Consider the following 18,325-nt stretch of genomic DNA (forward strand, 5'->3'; position numbering starts at 1 on the left):
CGAGCCAGGAGCCGGAAGAAAGGAGTTGCTGGCCGGCGACCAGTGCTGAATAGTTCGTAGAGATCCAAGCCTGGATCGGAGATTGATGAAACCTGAAAGCAGAGGGGACCAAGTTCGTACTACTAGCCAGTAGTCAGAGGGTACCAGGAAGGCACCAGTTGGCCGTCACCTCGACCAGGTGAGTGGGCGACGCTAGGCTCTGCAGTCTCATGGACCAGGAGGCGTTGTCGGTGACCACGGTGGAGGTGCGAGCTGTCCCACGAAGGATGATGCTGTCGGCGTCGCTGGGCCCAGGATGGGGCAACAAGCCTTGGCAAATCTCGGGGCCACGGGATGGGCCTAAGATGGCGTCTTGAGTGGACCAGGAGGGTCCGGGGTGCTTCTCGCAAGGATGGAAGCAAGGACCAGTCTGGAGCAACCAGACCAGCAGTGATGATTCTCGGATGTCGTCACAGAAGGGCACAAGCCAGCGGCTAGTGACCAGACAACGTGCTGAGCAGCGAGCAGAAGGGCCCCACGCAGATCGTGGAGATGCTGGGAGACTGCACTTCGGTGCTGGAGCAGCTCAGGGTCGGGGCTTCTCGGACCCCAGAGCACTCACCAGGGAATTGCTTCGATGGTCGTGCTGGTTTAAGAGCGTGCAGGTTCTGATGATGGCCGGTCCCTCGAGGTCTCGTCGCACCCACAGATCACAGCTGAGCTGATGACGTGGGTAGAGGTCAGAGGTGCCAGGGAAGCCGGTTCTCGTCGAGCTGGGCCGTCGGATCCTTGAGGAAGGACTTGCAGCAAACCGCAGAGTTCTTAGTTGGTGCCCGCTGATGCAGGGTGACTACTCCTTAGTCACAAGGGAGAAATCTTGAGAAGAGTCTTGAAGTCCTTTCGTAGAAAGTATTCTTGATTCAAAGATGATCTAATTTGGAAGGGTCCCCGCTCCGGTCTTTATCCTAAAGAAAGGGGTGGGTACATGACTAGGTCCTGCCCTAAGGGTGGGACCAGGAAGGGGGGTAGTTACGCCCCTCTCCCCTGCCGGGCTTTCCCCAGGCCAGGGCTATCGCCCCTGGAACTGGTTCTAACCGGCAGATGCGTAGTGAGCACCGGGGTGCCACTCCGCAGTCACCTTCTCGCCAAAGCCCTACCTACCCAGAATACACAAACCCTGTCTGGGACGGTGCGAACAGCGCCCTCGACAGGAAACCCTTTGTCCAAGTGCTCCTCGCTGGAAGGACTCCCAGCAGCAGGAGGCCAGACTTGTGTCTGTGGTGGCAGCATCCATTTTGTGGAGCTGAGGCTTTAGTTAACTTTAACCGGGGTTCACAGTTACGTACATGTCGTGTCCCTCTAGAAGGGCGGAATGCTAACCTCGTCGCCAGGGTTGGTGAGAGGGCAGCATCCCGATTCGTATGACACCTTACTCGACATGCCTTGATAACGCGATACCGGAGTTACCGATATGGTACGCGTTATCATGGAACAGCTATTGGGCCTTGATCCCGCAAGCTGCAGCCGGGCTCGGCTCGGGCCTGAACCTAACTCACACGAGCCCACGCACTCTGCCTTCAGGATTGATAAGGCCTGCCATAGGAGTGACTGATAGGGACTCGGGTGTCCAGTGTATGGTTAGATATAGGGCTACTATACCTAAAGCGAAGGGTGGTTACACGTCTTCGCCCCAGCTGTCGTGCAGCCAGTTGTGTCAAATTTGAGAGGCCAGCCAGGGGTGGCATAATACATGCTGCAGCCCCTGGCGGCCCTGGGTACACCTATGCCCTGCGTTACGGGGTCTGATAAGGTGGCCCAGTACCAATTGGTAAATGCACCTAGGGTACATATCGTAATTTAGAAAGAGAACAGCCAGGCTGTGGGTCTGATTAGCAGGCCCACAGCCAGAGAAAGTCGTAAACCAGTGAAACAAAAGCAAAAAATCTGGGTGATCATAGGATTGCAGACCCTACTCTCCTACAGTTTCCATCATAGAAAACATGAAAATCACTTTGAACATGCCCAAAAGGGATCATCCACATCATAAAACTAGAAAGACTGAAAAATAGGCAATTATGGACCTTTGGAAGTATTGTGTTGTTGACTCCCTGAACGGAATACACACTTTTTAAGGCTTCAGATCCAGTAAATTGATAATTTCCAAACATGTTGGCCTTTGAAAGCAATATATGCCCTTTGGAAGTATTATGTTGTTTTTATGACTTGCTGAAGTCAAGAAACAGTTTTTTGGGCTTCAGAGCCGCCAAATTGACCATTTCCTAAAGTTTTTACCCATTCTGCAAACTTTGCATTTTTGCCCCAGAAAACACGAAAATCATTTTGAACATACCCAAAAGTGAACACTTTTTGGTGCTTTACATCGAGTAAATTCACCATTTCCAAACAGGTTTACCTTTTACCTTTGGAAGCATTATTCGACTCCTGACCCTTAGAGGTATTGTGTTGTTTTTAGGACTTCATGGAGTCAATAACCACTTTTTATGGTTTCAGATCGAGTAAATGGATCTTTTCCAAACCTGTTGACCTTTTGAAGCATTATGTGACCTTTAGAAGCAATATGTTGTTTTTAAGATTTCCTGAAGTTAATAAACACTTTTTATGGTCTCAGAGCCACCAAATTGACCGTTTCCCAAACTTTTACCCATACTGCAAACTTTGTGTTTCAGCCCCTAATAAACACTTTTTATGGATTCAGATCAAGTAAATTGATAATTTCAAAACATGTTGACCTTTGAAAGCATTATTTGACCCTTGACCTTTGGAAGTATTGTGTTATTTTTATGACTTATTGGAGTGAATAAACACTTTTTAAGACTTCAGATAGGTAAATTGACCACTTCCAGGCATGTTGACCTTTAGAAACATTATGTAACCTTTGATCTTTGGCAGTATTATGTTCTTTTTATGACTTCCTGAAGTCAATAAATACTTTTAGGGCTTCAGAGCCGCCAAATTGACCATTTCATATAGTTTTTACCCATACTGCAAACCTAGAATTTCCGCCCCAGAAAACACAAAAATCACTTTGAACATCCCCAAAAGTGAACACTTTTTAAGGGTTCAGATTGAGTAGTAGTAGTAGTAAATATTTTATTTGTTGATTACTTAAAATCATTACATTCAGCAAAGTACATGTCCAATACAAAATTAGATTAAAAATATGCAGATACAGTGTACATGTATATCCAAGCCAAAATCTACAGCTAAGCCCTAACATAGTTTATTTGACTGCAAATAATCAGTTTGCAAAAATAAAGTGCATTGTGCCAGCAGCTATAATTAACAATATACAATACTTTGAAACAGTAAGACATACAAAAATACAGAAGACACAAATGGATAAAACAGTTTTGACAATAAAGTGCAATTGAGCTAATAAACTTTTAGCGGGGTGAAAATAGCAAAAAACACAGTTGATGGACAGAATGTAGAACAATGTCATACATTCACCCCAGTCCAAGGATCTAGGCCTAAATCCATCGTTTTTTTGCACTCCACACCACCCTGGGTTAGACACTGGCTATATGCAAATCAGCTCTGACCCTGTGCCTCATGGGAACAGTCCAGTCCGAACTACCAAGCCATGTCTTTCCCAGACCGGAATCAAGCATCCAAGGACCGGTTTCTGGCTATCAGCCTTCATCAGCCTGGATAGCTTGACTCCAGTGGTGTGGAGAGCTTGGGACTCACGTCTGAGTATACCCAGCACACTCGGGGTGAAAATTATATAGCCAGGGTCTAACCCAGGGTGGTGTGGAGTGCAAAAAAACGATGGATTTAGGCCCAGATCCTTGTACTGGAGTGAATGTATGACATTGTTCTACATTCTGTCCATCAACTGTGTTTTTTGCAATTTTCACCCCGAGTGTGCTGGGTATACTCAGACGTGAGTCCCAGGCTCTCCACACCACTGGAGTCAAGCTATCCAGGCTGATGAAGGCTGATAGCCAGAAACCGGTCCTTGGATGCTTGATTCCGGTCTGGGAAAGACATGGCTTGGTAGTTCGGACTGGACTGTTCCCATGAGGCACAGGGTCAGAGCTGATTTGCATATAGCCAGTGTCTAACCCAGGGTGGTGTGGAGTGCAAAATAAACGATGGATTTAGGCCCAGATCCTTGTACTGGGGTGAATGTATGACATTGTTCTACATTCTGTCCATCAACTATGTTTTTTGCAATAAACTTTTAGCAGCAGAAACTAAGGTGCCGTGTGCTAGCAGCTAAAGTTGTCAATATACCAAATAAACTTTAGACTAAAAGGTGCAGGAGAAACAACCAACCATAGTAAAATTGCGTTAGAAATGGCATTTGCAATAAAGTGCATTTGTAGTAATAAACTTTAGCCAGACTTCAGAATGCCCACACTATCCCTAAAAACATTTTTAAGCAATATAAAAACCGCACTTGGGCAATCAAACCCTAACAACTGTGGTTTAAAGACAATGCATAACCCAAGAAAATCTTTGCAGCTTTTTAAATAACCTTCGTAGCATAAATATCTTCACTTAAATTGTCTATATTACAAAGTTTCTTTTCAGCTATAAAGATAAACTTAACAAATCGGGAAATAAGGTGGGTGGTGACTCCACTTAAACATAAAATGATGGCGTTTCTACAAGCTCTTACTCCCAATTCATTAAAAATAGACTTTAAGATGGTCTTCCGCTCTTCTAACAATTTTGGGCATAAAGTTACTATATGCACTAAGGTTTCCTCATAAGAACCACATAACCTACATAGGTTGGAGGGCCACTTGTTTTCCCATTTTGGTCTTCCATCTTTAGTTGGATATCTCCCGAACCGTAGTAACATAAATGTATTCTTAATTAAGGGTTTTAAATGAAATAACAAATAAGGTTGGGGAATCAGTTTACCAAAGGAGTTAGCAATTGACCATAGGTGTTTTTTTTCCTTAGTTCATCTTTATCCATTATAGTTGACAATAAGGTAGCTGATTGGTTGATTGATTTTTTATAAACCACTTTACTCCCGACTTCATCTTCTAAATTTGGGCAATCAAAATTACGTAGACACTCATTTAAGTATGTTTGCCAACTACTCACGTATTCACTTCTCATCATCTCATGCCAGCACTGATTTGCAAGAGAACCCTCTTCAGCACGTGACAATGACAATAAGGACTTTAAAAATGTAGATTGTTGGGCCAATATTTGTTTTTTTAGACCAAATTCTAGTCTTATATTGGCACTGCTAATATGCCTAGGAATCCTAAAAACTGATTTATATGTCCTTATCTCAATGTCATCAAGAATTTTTGCGTCTTTGCCGCGAAAAATAATGGAACCGTAATCCAAGGATGGAATTAACTTTGCTTTCATAACCTTCAGCAGATGGTCATTATTTGGGCATAATAGCTTATCTCTCAATTTTCTAAAAGCAAATGATAGTGATGTTCCCTTAGCTTCAAGGTTATTAAAGTGCTGCCTAAATGACATACTATCATCAAATGTGATTCCCAAGTATTTCTACGATTTTACACATTCAATGACCAAACCATTGATATTCCATTCTTTTAATCCTAATTTACTTTTTCCCACGGTCATTATTTTTGTCTTTTTTGTATTTATTTTTAGACCATTTTGAGTAACATATTAGTTAAAAGAATGTATTAATCTTTTTAATCCTATAACAGATTGGCTTAATAAAATGGTGTCGTCGGCATATTGTAGATATTTAATCTCTTTGCCCAAAATAGCAGGGGAGTGGGCATTAACATATTTAAAATGAGCTGGGAGATCAGACATAAAAAGATTACAAAGGCAAGGTGCCAAGACACAGCCGTTTCAAGCCAATATTTGTCTCAAGGCGACGAGTTGTATGTCTTCTGTCACCGACTTTGATCTGTACCCATATATTAGAGTATAATAGTTTGATCATCTTTAATAAAGTGTTAGATTTGCCTCAATTGATTAACTTCGACCATAATAAATTTCGTGGCACAGAATCAAAGGTGGCTTTTAAATCAATGAAACAAATATACAACTTTTGTTTTCTATATTTGGCTCTATCGCCTAATAATGTCAATAAAATCAAATTTGTGTTAGTCGATTCTCTCTTTCTAAAACCAGTTTGTAAATTTGGAATCAGATCCTGTCTCAGGGCCCATGCTTCCAGTTCTTCCAAAAGACAACTAGCAAATATTTTCGCTTCCACATCTGTTAAGGCGATTAAATGATAATTTGCGGGATTGTCTTGGGGACCACTTTTGTATATTGGTTGAATGATACTTCCCTGCCATGATTCGGGAACAAAACCTGTTTTAAGCACATCATTAAATAAAAGTGTTAATACCTCTGGCCAATATTTTAAATTTGCATTAAAAACTATAAATCGGGATTCCATTCGGACCAGGAGCTCCATTTGATCTAATATTATTGATTACTTTTTTAACTTGCTCTACCGACCATGGCATTTTATCTAACAAACTTAATGGATCATAGACACTTAAGTCTGACCCGCCATTTTTATATTTTCTTGCTGACCATGATGGGCAGAATTAATTTTACTAGAATCAAACTGTGGGCCCGGAGGAACAGATTTAGGGTTATTAAAAAAAGTTTACCCAGCTTAATTCTTCAATATCGGCACTATTGCCTCTATTATTGCCAAGTTCAAGATTATTAATAATACCCCAAAATAACCTAGAATCTTTAGTTTTACAAGAAAAATGTAATCTAGACCAAATTCCTTCATAGTACGCTTGTTTAGCCTTCCATTTTTCGTTCTTGTATTCCTTTTTCAATTGTCTAATTTGTTGGAATACAACAAAATTAGATATTCCTTTCGCTTTTCTATACAATGCTCTTATTGCTTTATTAAGACTTCTTTTAAGGTATAGTAAACGATTAGAAAACTACCATGGATTATTTGAGGTCAAAGTTACACCTTGTGATGGTTTAGAATTAACCAAAAGAGCGGAACACAAACAGGGCCAAAGAGTAACCATAGATCTTCCTTCAGCAATAGCATCTTGGACATTTAAAATTAAACTGGAAAGGACTTCCAATATATCCTTTTCTGTTCTCTCATTCCATATTAACCTTTTAAGGTTAAATGGAATAGGAGCAGTTTTGATTATTCTTGTCTCCGGTAAATAATCAAAAGAAAAAGCAAAAGAAATAACTTGTGGATTATGATCACACTCAATCCTTGGTACATGATAACTTTGTAGCGAATTAAAAATTTCTCAGAAATTATGGAGTAATCAATAATAGAGGGGCTACACGTTTTATTAAATGTTGGTGTATTATATTCGTCTTGCATAATCTTTAGATTAAATTAAAACTGGGAATTAATCCATTGGGATAAAATTTTCGAATGTATATTCAGCTTTTTACAAGTAAAAAGGTGTGTATTGAAGTCACCAGAAATGATTATCATCAAATCTAAATGGTCATAATATAACACTTTCACTATTTCCCATAAGCACGAAAGTTGAGTGGATTTAACCTTATGTTTTTTAACTTATATAAACATTTAAAAAAATAATAGATTGCTTGGAAATTAATTTAATACACTGTATCCATTTTGCCTGAAGGTCAATCTCAAAATATTTAACATTCAAGTTCACAGAAACATAAATAGAGAGGCCGCCACTAGGGCGACCGGTAGAGGCCTTACGAATAGCCAAGTTTGAATATTCAAAATAACCAATAAGGGGTTCACTAAACATATTCCAAGTTTCCTGGAGCATCAATATATCAAAGGTTTTAAAAAAACTTATTACATCTAAATCTTCAAGAAGTGATTTAAGGCCATTTGTGTTCCAAGAACAGATTTTAAAAGGCTTTAGTACTATTTCAAGAGAGTTCGGGCATCAATCGGTCTTCACAGGGTTTCCATTTGCCAGTGTCGACGGAAGCCAACTCCATTCTTCAACCAGATTGATTTCTTTCTTTGACTCTTCCACATATTCGAAGACCTGGTTGACAACTCCTGATCTTAATACCGAACGACAAATTCAACTTTGTAGATGGACCACAGGCACCTTTCAGAACTCTAACATGTGGATCCGGACCTATTTTTTGCTCACCGATCTTTAAGTCCGGGCTACAAGGTGGCCTACTCGGAATCAACAAAGTTGGATATTGAGACCCATAAATTCTCCAAACTTTGATGCCCCATTTCTCAAATAGATTATTATTAGTGATTATTTTACTGACAATTTCATCACTTTGCCGAGTTGTAACAGTTATATCATTATAAAAGTTATTACAATCTTTCTTAACCTCCACTGATTCCAAATCATCTGTTACATCCTTCAAATCTGCAAGAGCATTCAATAATTTCAGAATGTTTCCACGATTCAAGATATCATAAGGGCCTATTGTAGTATACTGAGAGCAAAAGACAACTTTCTTCACTTCATACAAGTAATCTATAGCCTCTGATTCTTCCTTATTCATGGAACCAATTGGATCCCTCTTCCCAATGATAGGAGCTGAAAAAGGGACTAGCGATTGTCTTGATACATGGGCTTCTAATGTCTTTTGGTCATGAATACGTGGTTGTTCAATATGAATCTCATTATGATTTTGATGGTTAACATTATTTACAATTTTCTGAGTGAAGGTATTTTGTTCTCCACATTGATCGACACGTTGATCAACCAATTCTTTTGGAAGTTCTTCTTGCCTAGTGACCCCTGACTTTGATGGAACAGAAATTTTAGACCATGAACTGACATTGGGCACATCAGGGGTTGGGAATATCAATAGTTTGTCCATTTTGTTTAACCTTTGGGTGGACCACAGGTGATTCCGCAGCTCTGAAAATCGGAAATAGGGCTTTCATATCGGACTCTTTAGGCTCATTAAGATCTTTGATTACAACCGCCTTGAGAGTTTTTTTTCCCTGTGATATTTTATTGTGGGTTTTCCTTAACCTTTTTCTTGCCCGTTTGGACAGAATCTCAGAATTTGTATTAACACTTAATGCTTGATTTGCATCAGGACTGATCGTATTCACCTCATCCACTATCAAATGAACCTTAGATTCAGTACTTTTAGGACTATCTTGGCTATCTTGAGATAGCTTAGACAATTTCAAATTGATGGTAACATTGGCAGGTTGTTCATTCGTATCAGTAATTTTACTATTTCCGCTATTCACATTTTCTTGTGAATTCACTGATTTTTCTATGGTGGTCAGTCCCGATTGAACTGGATAATTTGAATTATGTTTTGCCACAGTTAAATTAATTTTATCTTCATTGGTCATTAATTTTCCTTGGGCTGTTGTACCCAACATCAGTTTTACTTCCTGTGCCATAGAACTAACGATTGACGGTAGATCTGAAATGTTGTCAATCAGTTGTGCACAAGTACAGGTTATTAATTGTTTCTCTTTATTCGATTGGACTTTGGTGATCAATCTGGTCAATTGGAGGAGTTTTGCTTCTATCCCTACTGCGTGGGAAGCCAGTGTGCTTAAAATATCTACCTCGACATATAATTGTCTGAGTGAAAATTAAGAGCAATTGTGATTGAATCCATAGTGTGGAGTATTCACTCCCATAATCCACGGTCAGGGCTAGAAGGATTATTTTCTATGTCACCAGATCTAGCTTGGAAATTCCCATCAAATTTTGTTAATAAAGATAAGTCCACTGAATTAAACTGATTGGTTAGAACTGTTTTTGTGGATTTACTTTGCTCATTTGAAATGGGCACATTCTCAGCACTAGCAGAACCTGGTACCAGTAATGATTTATTTTTAAGAAGCTGTTCTCCAAAATTATACTTAACTTGTCCGAATTAAAAGGCCTTGCATTACCAAATCTATCAGTTGGGCCATTTGGACTAGATGCTAATTCAGTTATTGCTGGTATTGATATTTGACACCCCCTCTTAATTTCTGTCTCGTCAGCGACATAGCCTAACATAAAGACCCCATCGCTTCCGGTCTGATCCAGGCCTGAGGAGATGTTAATCACTGATCCGATCTCTCTTTGGCTACAAACTAGTGATTTAAAATGCTCCACCAGTCTAGTTGCTAAAGATTCGTCAGCCGTAGATATCACAACGGATTGTGTATTAGAGTCTTGGAAATAAATTTGGGCTTTAACTGACCAGACATTGTTAGAAATGATTTGGGGGTTGGCAACACTTTGTTCTTATCTAAGCCTGAGTTTTTGGCCTTTAATTGAGAATTACCTCCATCTTTTAACTCCTCTATTTCTGAAGACAACTTAGATTGTAATACTGAACACGGGTAAACTCTTTTTACACTTGTTGACGATGAGGGTGATGAAGATGATAAACGCTCATTGTCAGTCTCATTATTTCTATTTCTTTGTTGTTTTTGATACTGTTTTTGGTGATACTTAAAAAAAACTCTTGATAGACGGCTGATTAACGTGAACTTGATTTTTATAGTCTTTACCAGAATTTATAGGGGTAACTGCCATTTTAGATGGATCAATCGTACACTCCTTTGCGGAGACACAAACATCAATGCTTTCCTCGCTTTTTTGACATTGCTTCGATTGAGGTTTAGGCGGCGCCCCTCGCTGTCGGCCTGATCTCATTATCTACAGACTACAGACTAAATTAAGCGAGACACCAGGGAGGCAAGCAATCTAACCTCTCCCTGCCTATAAGTCGAGGGCCCTTCTGTCCACGCCGGGACACTCCTCCTTGATAATCAAAACAAAACCGGGCGAGCCCAGCAACTGTTAGCCCGGCCTCGGAGCGGCCACGCTCACCTTCCTTGTATCTGCAGGCTCAGATATCTCCCTGGTACTCTGATACTCTCAGTTTCTGCCCTGTTGTGCCACTGTTCACTTGATTACTTGCCCCAGGCCAGGGCTACCAGAATCTATGTTGCTGTCACTCTAAAGTTAAATTAACCATTTGCGGTTTTTTTAAGGCAGCAATTTTATCCCCAATTGACAGATTACAACATTTGTGAAGCTCCTAGGATAAAGTAGAATACGTATCTTATTGCGTTAGTCCCTGAGTCCACTGCTGCTGCCTCCAATGCTGATCTCAATCAGCCGACAAACAGGAGAGGCTCTTCTCTGGGCTCTGCAACCAGCGTTGTCAACTACCACGCTGTCAGCTGCAGCTCGCGACCTCACCACCACCTCCTCTTCCTCTCCCTGTGAGCCTGTGGGGGGTGTTGCGAGGGCGGTACTGAAGCCGCGGTAATGCCGCGCAGAGCTGCCCAACAACGCAACTTGGCTCAGGGGTTGTAGTCGCGGTCGCAGTTTTACCTACGAGTTCAAACTCCAACTCCAACAGCCGCAGCTCCGAACTCCGGGCTCCGAACACTGTAAAGCACCGCTAGCACAAACACCTCCTCCAGCAGCACGTGGGAAGTGTTTCCTTCTCCTCTCAGGGGTTAAACTGGGCTTCTCAATTCTGCACGACCTGGTGTTAAGAATTTCGATCCTCGCCGGCTGCCAGCTGCTATACTTGCCCCTTCTTCCCCTTCAGCCGTCACTCAGGCTCGGGGAGTCGGGGGCCGGGAGGCTCTAATGCTCGGGGGCTCACGCTCCTGCTTTTCCTGTTCTTTCCTGCCCAGCCCTGAGCTTCGCTTCGCCGCCTCTGCACACACAACTCCGTGCAACTCTGTACTACTCCTCCCACTCGCATCGAACAGGGCGAGAAGGTACCAGATTGAGTAAATTGACCTTTTCCACACAGGATGACCCTTGAACTTTGGGAACATTAATTGACCCTTGAACTTTGGAAGTACTTTGTTGTTTTTTTGACTTCCTGGAGTAAACTCTTTTCTTAGCTTCAAATCGAGTAAATTGATCATCTCCAAACATGTTGACCTTTAGACGCATTAGTGACCTTTGACTTCCTGGAGTGAATAAACTATTGTTATGGCTTCAGATCAAATAAATGTATAATTTCCAAATATGTTGACCTTTGAAAGCATAATTTGCCCCTTGACCTTTGGATGTACTGTGCTGTTTTTCTGACTTCCTAGAGTGAATAAACCCCTTTTAAGGCTTCAGGTCGAGTAAACTGACCATTTCCAGACATGTTGACCGCTGACTTTCTGAAGCATTATGTGACCTTTGAAAGCCTTATGCTGTTTTTATGACTTCCTGAAGTCAATGAACACTTTTATTTTGTTTAGATTTCTTTATTAATCTTAAGATAAACATACAACAACAAAATAAAGACATTCCATGCTTATTGCTGTGCGTACCACCTACGGGATGAGACTTAGGTAAATAAAGAAACAAAGGATCCACAAACACAAAGACATCCCCCTCACTCCCTCTCCCTCTACCTCCCTCTAAATATCCTCGGGCAGGTACCGTAGATATTCTTGGACACCCACTGTAGCCTAGGCCAGCTATCGCTGCGTAGTCTGGGCCATCCCGTCTTCACATAGTGTTGTTTGCAGTGGGTCTGCTAACCGTAGTAATCGTAAGTATTTCGGGAAAGTGAGCTCTTTAAATTCCGAAGCTAGCAGCAAAAGAAAGGGCTCCCAGTTCAGTTTCAGTTTAGAAAGCTTTATTCGGTTTGCATGACACAACCATAAAAGCAACAATAATCAGACAGAAAAATACATTCAATAACATTTAACATAGAATCATCATAATTCAAATATATCAGTTACCCTACTAAATTAACAAGGTTGGACTGCGCATTCCGTATATTAACCCACATTGTGATACACCGACGAGGCAACATTATTTAATAAATACTCAAATAAATCAAACTTTCACGTGCGGACTAGAGCAATAATTAAAAAAGTATATTACAGTTAAATGCATGGTACTAAAGGATGTTTAAACTAATGCTTTGGCCATTATACATTGTTCATTATCCATTAAAGTGACATGTGCCTGGGCAAACGTCCGAGTTCTTATAATACATAGTAAACATTTCCACCCAGAGGTGAAGTGTCTTGTGCTTTATTACAAAATCGGCAAAACTGTTTGTTATAATGGTTATAATATTATCGATTTCCTTGTTATTCTACATTTCAGTATATATAATGCAACACGAAAACAAATATCTGTAGTTTCAAGGGCACATAACAAATTCATTGCATCCTTTGATGTACGAACATTATAATTTAAAAAGATAGGCTTCAAATAAAATTTCCTTAAAAATTTATAAAATTTACAAAAGAGTAAAAAATGAAGGCAACCCTGGCTAGAGATGTTATCACATGGGCATAACGTAGTAGGTCTCTCTCCTATTTCAGGGAAGGATACCAAGTGGTGTACGATCCCCAGCCTCAGGCGTGTTAAGACAAAGCGATGTGAAGGTCTAGATACATCGGACAAATAAGCCTGAAAACCACTTTTGAGTTTAAGTTGCCTATAAAACACAACAGTGTTAGACGGACCTGGAGGGTCGGCCGAGGACAAGGGGAGAGGTCTCCGGGGAGAGCCGTCTCCAGCGATCGTACAGACGAGTAACTTCCCCCCCACAGATGTACACCACACAAATATAAGGTTTAACGTTCTTTATAGCAATCTTGAAGTACGATAGAATGGTACAAGGAGGTCAGGACTCAGGGGTCCCCTCGATTCTAGTCTCTTGGATGGGAAAGGGGGTAGCGGGACAGTCTTGTTACCAATCTGGTGGATGCGATGATAAGATGGATAGCTCACAATCCTCGAGCTCGGCGTTCTAGGTGGACGGGCCGCGGCAGCGCCGGCAGGTCCCGAGATGAGCGTAGGTAGGCGACGGTCCGCGGCAGTGCCAGCAGGTCCCGGTGAAGGTGGTAGTTACAACGGTCCGCGGCAGCGCCAGCAGGTCCCGACGAGGAGGAAGGAGGCAGAAGGTTGCGGCAGCGCCAGCAGGCAGGACGATAGTTCACAAGGCAGGGCTACGGCAGCGCCAGTAGTCCGTCAAGGATGAGTTCTTCACGGGGTCTCTCGACTCCAGGATACAACTGCCTTCCTGCTCTGGAGCTGCCCCAGTTATAGGTCTGGCGCCCTTTGATGTCCGGACCCTCGCACTTGGAGGTCGGGAGGTCCGGGATGAGGGAGTCCAGACACCCAGCAGGGGGGTGGAGCCAGCGCCCGGGGGAGCTGGGGGCGATCGGCACCTGGCGGGGGAGAGCCATCGACACTTCTTTCTCCCATTGACCTGCCAAGTGGTCCGTTCACCTCCGGGGTGGATGGTGGTGCCGGGATGTCGGGGCCTGGCCAGGCCCAGGGTTAGGGTCGAGTTGAGGCCACGCGGCCTCGTGGTGCAGTGTCCAAGATGGCGGCCGGGCCGGCGATGGAGCGGACAGTGGCTCGGCCCAAGGATACAGCGATGTCCGGGGGCAGGAGTCCCGTAGGGGACGGGATGCGGGTTGCTTCTGTGGGTAACACCTGGAGGGCCGGTGCTCGGGCCCTGTCATGCGGGGAGGGAGCACGCCCTTCATGTGGCCTGTCCAACATGCGTCCCCCCCAGCTGAAGGCGGGGAGAGTCACCCATCCTCTTGGGGACTCTCCTCGTCGAGGCGGAAAAAGCGGGACAGGCCATCCGCGTTGGCGTGGTCTTGGCCAGGTCGGTGTTCCACAGTGAAATCCATCCCCTGCAGGGAGATGGACCAACGCAATAGTTTGGGATTTTCCCCCCGCATCTGCATTAGCCATTGCAGGGGCCGGTGGTCTGTTTGCACCCGGAAGTGGGTGCCGAAGAGATAGGGCCGGAGCTTCTTGAGGGCCCACACTACTGCGAAGGCCTCCCTCTCGATGGTGCTCCAGCGTTGCTCTTGGGCCAGTAGGCGTCTGCTGATGAATGCCACCGGTTGGTCAAGTCCTTCGGGGTTCAACTGGGAGAGGACCGCCCCGATGCCATGGTCGGAGGCATCTGTTTGTACGATGAATTCCCGGCTGTAGTCGGGAGCCTGGAGCACAGGGGCAGTGCACATGGCGGCCTTCAGCTTCTCGAAGGCCGCTTGACAGTCTGGAGTCCAGTTGACCTCCTTCGGGTGGTTTTTGAATGTGAGTTCTGTGAGGGGCCCCACAATGCTGCCATAGTCCCTCACAAACCGCCGGTAGTAGCCGGTGAGCCCCAAGAAGGCTCGGACCTCGGTTTGCGTGACTGGAGGCTGCCAGGACTGGATGGCAGCGACCTTGAGTTGAAGAGGGGCCACCAGACCGCTTCCCACTTGGTGTCCGAGATAGGTCACGGACCCCTGACCAATTTGGCACTTGCTGGCCTTGATTGTGAGGCCGGCCTGTTGGAGGGCCTGCAGGACCTCTCGGAGGTGGCGGAGGTGGTCTGACCAGTGGCGGCTGTACACAGCTATATCGTCCAGGTAGGCGGCGCTAAACTCCTCGAGTCCCGCCAATACCTGGTTCACCAGTCGCTGAAAAGTAGCTGGAGCGTTCTTCATGCCGAATGGCATGACTTTGAAGTGGTAGTGGCCATCGGGGGTGGAAAAGGCGGATCGTTCTTGGGCCCGGGGTGTGAGACCGATCTGCCAGTAGCCCGCTGTCAGGTCGAAGATGCTGAGGTAGCGGGCAGCCCCCATGCGGTCGATTAGTTCATCTGCTCGGGGGATGGGATGAGCGTCGGTTCTGGTGACAGCGTTCAGGCCCCGATAGTCGACACAGAATCGGAGCTCAGGAGTGGTGCCGGGGGCAGCAGCTTTGGGGACCAGCCCGACCGGGCTGGCCCAGGGGCTGTCAGAGGGCTCGATGACCCCGAGCGTGAGCATCTTTGACACTTCTTCTTGGATGCAGGCACGTACCCGATCTGGTACGCGGTACGCCCGATGTCTGATAGGGGGACTGTCCCCAGTGTCCACGTCGTGCAAGCACCAGGGGGTGACCCCTGGGGTGAGGGAAAACAGGGTCGCAAATTGCAGCAGGAGGTCCCGGCAGTCTTGGTGCTGTTCCGGGGTGAGGACATCTGAGAGGCGTACCCCGTCTACGGATCCATCTTTCTCACGGGTCTTTAGGAGATCAGGGAGAGGCTCGGAGTCTTCTTCCACCCCACTGTCCGTAGCCATCAGGAGGCTGAGCTCCGAGCGCACGAAGTGGGGTTTGAGTCTGTTGGTGTGGAGGACCCGGAAGGGGTTCCGGGGAGATTCCATATCGATGAGATAGGTGACGGGGCTCTTGCGCTCGACCACCTTGAAGGGCCCCGTCCACTTGTCCTGCAAGGCACAGGGTTCGGTGGGGGACATCACCCACACTTGTTGGCCAGGTTCGAATTCGATGGAGGAGGCATTTTGATCGTACTATCGCTTCATGTCCTCTTGACTGGTCTCAAGATTCGCTTTTGCCATTTCCCTGAATCGTCTGGTCTGATTGCGTAGGGTCAGGAGGTACTTGAAGACATCTGGAGGGGTCTTCAGGGGGGCCATCTCCCAACCTTCTTTGACTAGGCTGAGGGGCCCTCGAACAGGGTGTCCGTACAAGAGTTCGAAAGGACTGAAGCCGAGGGACTTCTGGGGGACTTCTCGATAGGCGAAGAGGAGGCACGGGAGTAGCACATCCCACTGGCGACGGAGGGAATCTTCCAACCCCCCGATCATTCCCTTGAGCGTGCGGTTGAACCGCTCGACTAGTCCGTTTCCTTGAGGGTGATAGGGGGTCGTGAATCGGTAGGTGACCCCGCACTGTTGCCAGAGGGATTTCATATATTTTGAAATAAAGTTTGTGCCTCTGTCGCTGACGACTTCTCGGGGGAAGCCCACTCGGGAGAAGATCCCCATTAAGGCCCGGCCGACCACCGGGGCTGTTACAGTTCGCAGGGGAACCGCCTCGGGGTAGCGGGTGGCGTGGTCCACCAGTACCAGGATGAACCGATGTCCTTCAAGTCAAGTCAAGTCATAGGATTTGTATAGCGCACTACATACCCAGAGGGTTTCAAGGCGCTTAGGAAGGGGAGGATGATTACTTGTCAAATATCCACGTTTTAAGTTGCTTTCTGAACGCTAGGTGGTTCTGGGTAAGGCGAAGGTAAGCGGGGAGTGAGTTCCATGTTTTAGCAGCCAGGTATGAAAAGGATCTGCCTCCCATGGTGGTCTTGTTGATGCGAGGTACAGTGGCGAGGGCTTGGTTGGAAGAACGTAGTTGGCGGGAGGGGGTGTAGAAGGACAGTCGTGAGTTGAGGCAGTCTGGTCCGATGTCGTAGAGTGATTTGTGTGCGTGGGTAAGCAGTCGGAAAGTGATCCTCTTATTGACGGGTAGCCAGTGGAGGTCTTTAAGGTGATCAGAGATGTGTTCGTTGCGTGGGAGGTCTAATATGAGCCTGGCTGAGACGTTTTGGATTCGTTGGAGTTTCTTCTGGAGTTTTGCGGTAGTACCCGCGTAGAGGGTGTTTCCGTAGTCCAGTCGGCTCGTGACCAGAGCGTGGGTGACTGTTTTCCTTGTATCGGAGGGGATCCAGCGAAATGTTTTTCTGAGCATGCGAAGAATGTTGAAGCAGGAAGAGGATACGGCGCTGACTTGTCTGTTCATTGAGAGTGAAGAATCCAGGATGACGCCTAGGTTCCGTGCGTGGTCTGTCGGGATGGGTGCTTTTCCGAGGGCTTCCGGCCACCAGGAGTCGTCCCATGCAGAGGGGGATGTACCTAAGATGAGGACTTCTGTTTTGTCTGAGTTCAGTTTCAGACGGCTTTGTTTCATCCATTCGGCAACTTCTTTCATTCCTTCGTGAAGGTTAGTTTTGGCGGTGCTGGGGTCATTGGTGAGAGAGAGGATCAGTTGAGTGTCGTCCGCGTAGGAGATGATGTTGAGGTTGTGTTGGCGTGCGATCGAACGGGGTGGGGACAACTGGGAACGGTTGCAGAGGTGCTTTGAGTTTGCGGCCGCTCTTCCCGCTGGCCTGGCACGTGGGGCAGGACCGGCAGTGGTTGAGGACGTCGTTTCTCATCTTTGGCCAGAAAAAGTGGGTCACCAGGCGACTGTAGGTTTTGTCCTGTCCCAGGTGTCCAGCCAGAGGGACATCGTGGGCCAAATTCAACAAGAAGTCTCTAAAACGGAGGGGCACCACCAACACTCGACTGGCCCCTAACTCCGCGATTCTTTGTTCACTATACAACAGGTCGTTGTCCCAATAGATCCAATGGGCTCCGGCGGTGTCTCCCGCGCTCTGGGCGAGGTCTTGCTGTCGCAGTCCCTCGAGGGAGGGACAGGTCTTCTGCTCTTGACGGAACTGTTCCTGGGTGGGTCCCCCTTCTTGACGCCACTGAGCCAGGTCGGGAAGGTCCTGGAGCTGAGCGAGCCCTGCGGGGGTTTGCTCAGAGAGGTTGGTGAGGTCGGTGTCCTCCCCTGGAGCGACCGGGGGAGGAGGTGCTGGCCATTCTGGTTCTTCATGTCGGGAGATGGCTCGGGCGGCCATGGACCGAGTGGTTACGCACGCCCAGTCCGGGAGG

The sequence above is a fragment of the Lissotriton vulgaris genome, unplaced genomic scaffold (genome assembly GCF_964263255.1).
Source record: "Lissotriton vulgaris unplaced genomic scaffold, aLisVul1.2 SCAFFOLD_225, whole genome shotgun sequence".
NCBI lineage: Eukaryota > Metazoa > Chordata > Amphibia > Caudata > Salamandridae > Lissotriton > Lissotriton vulgaris.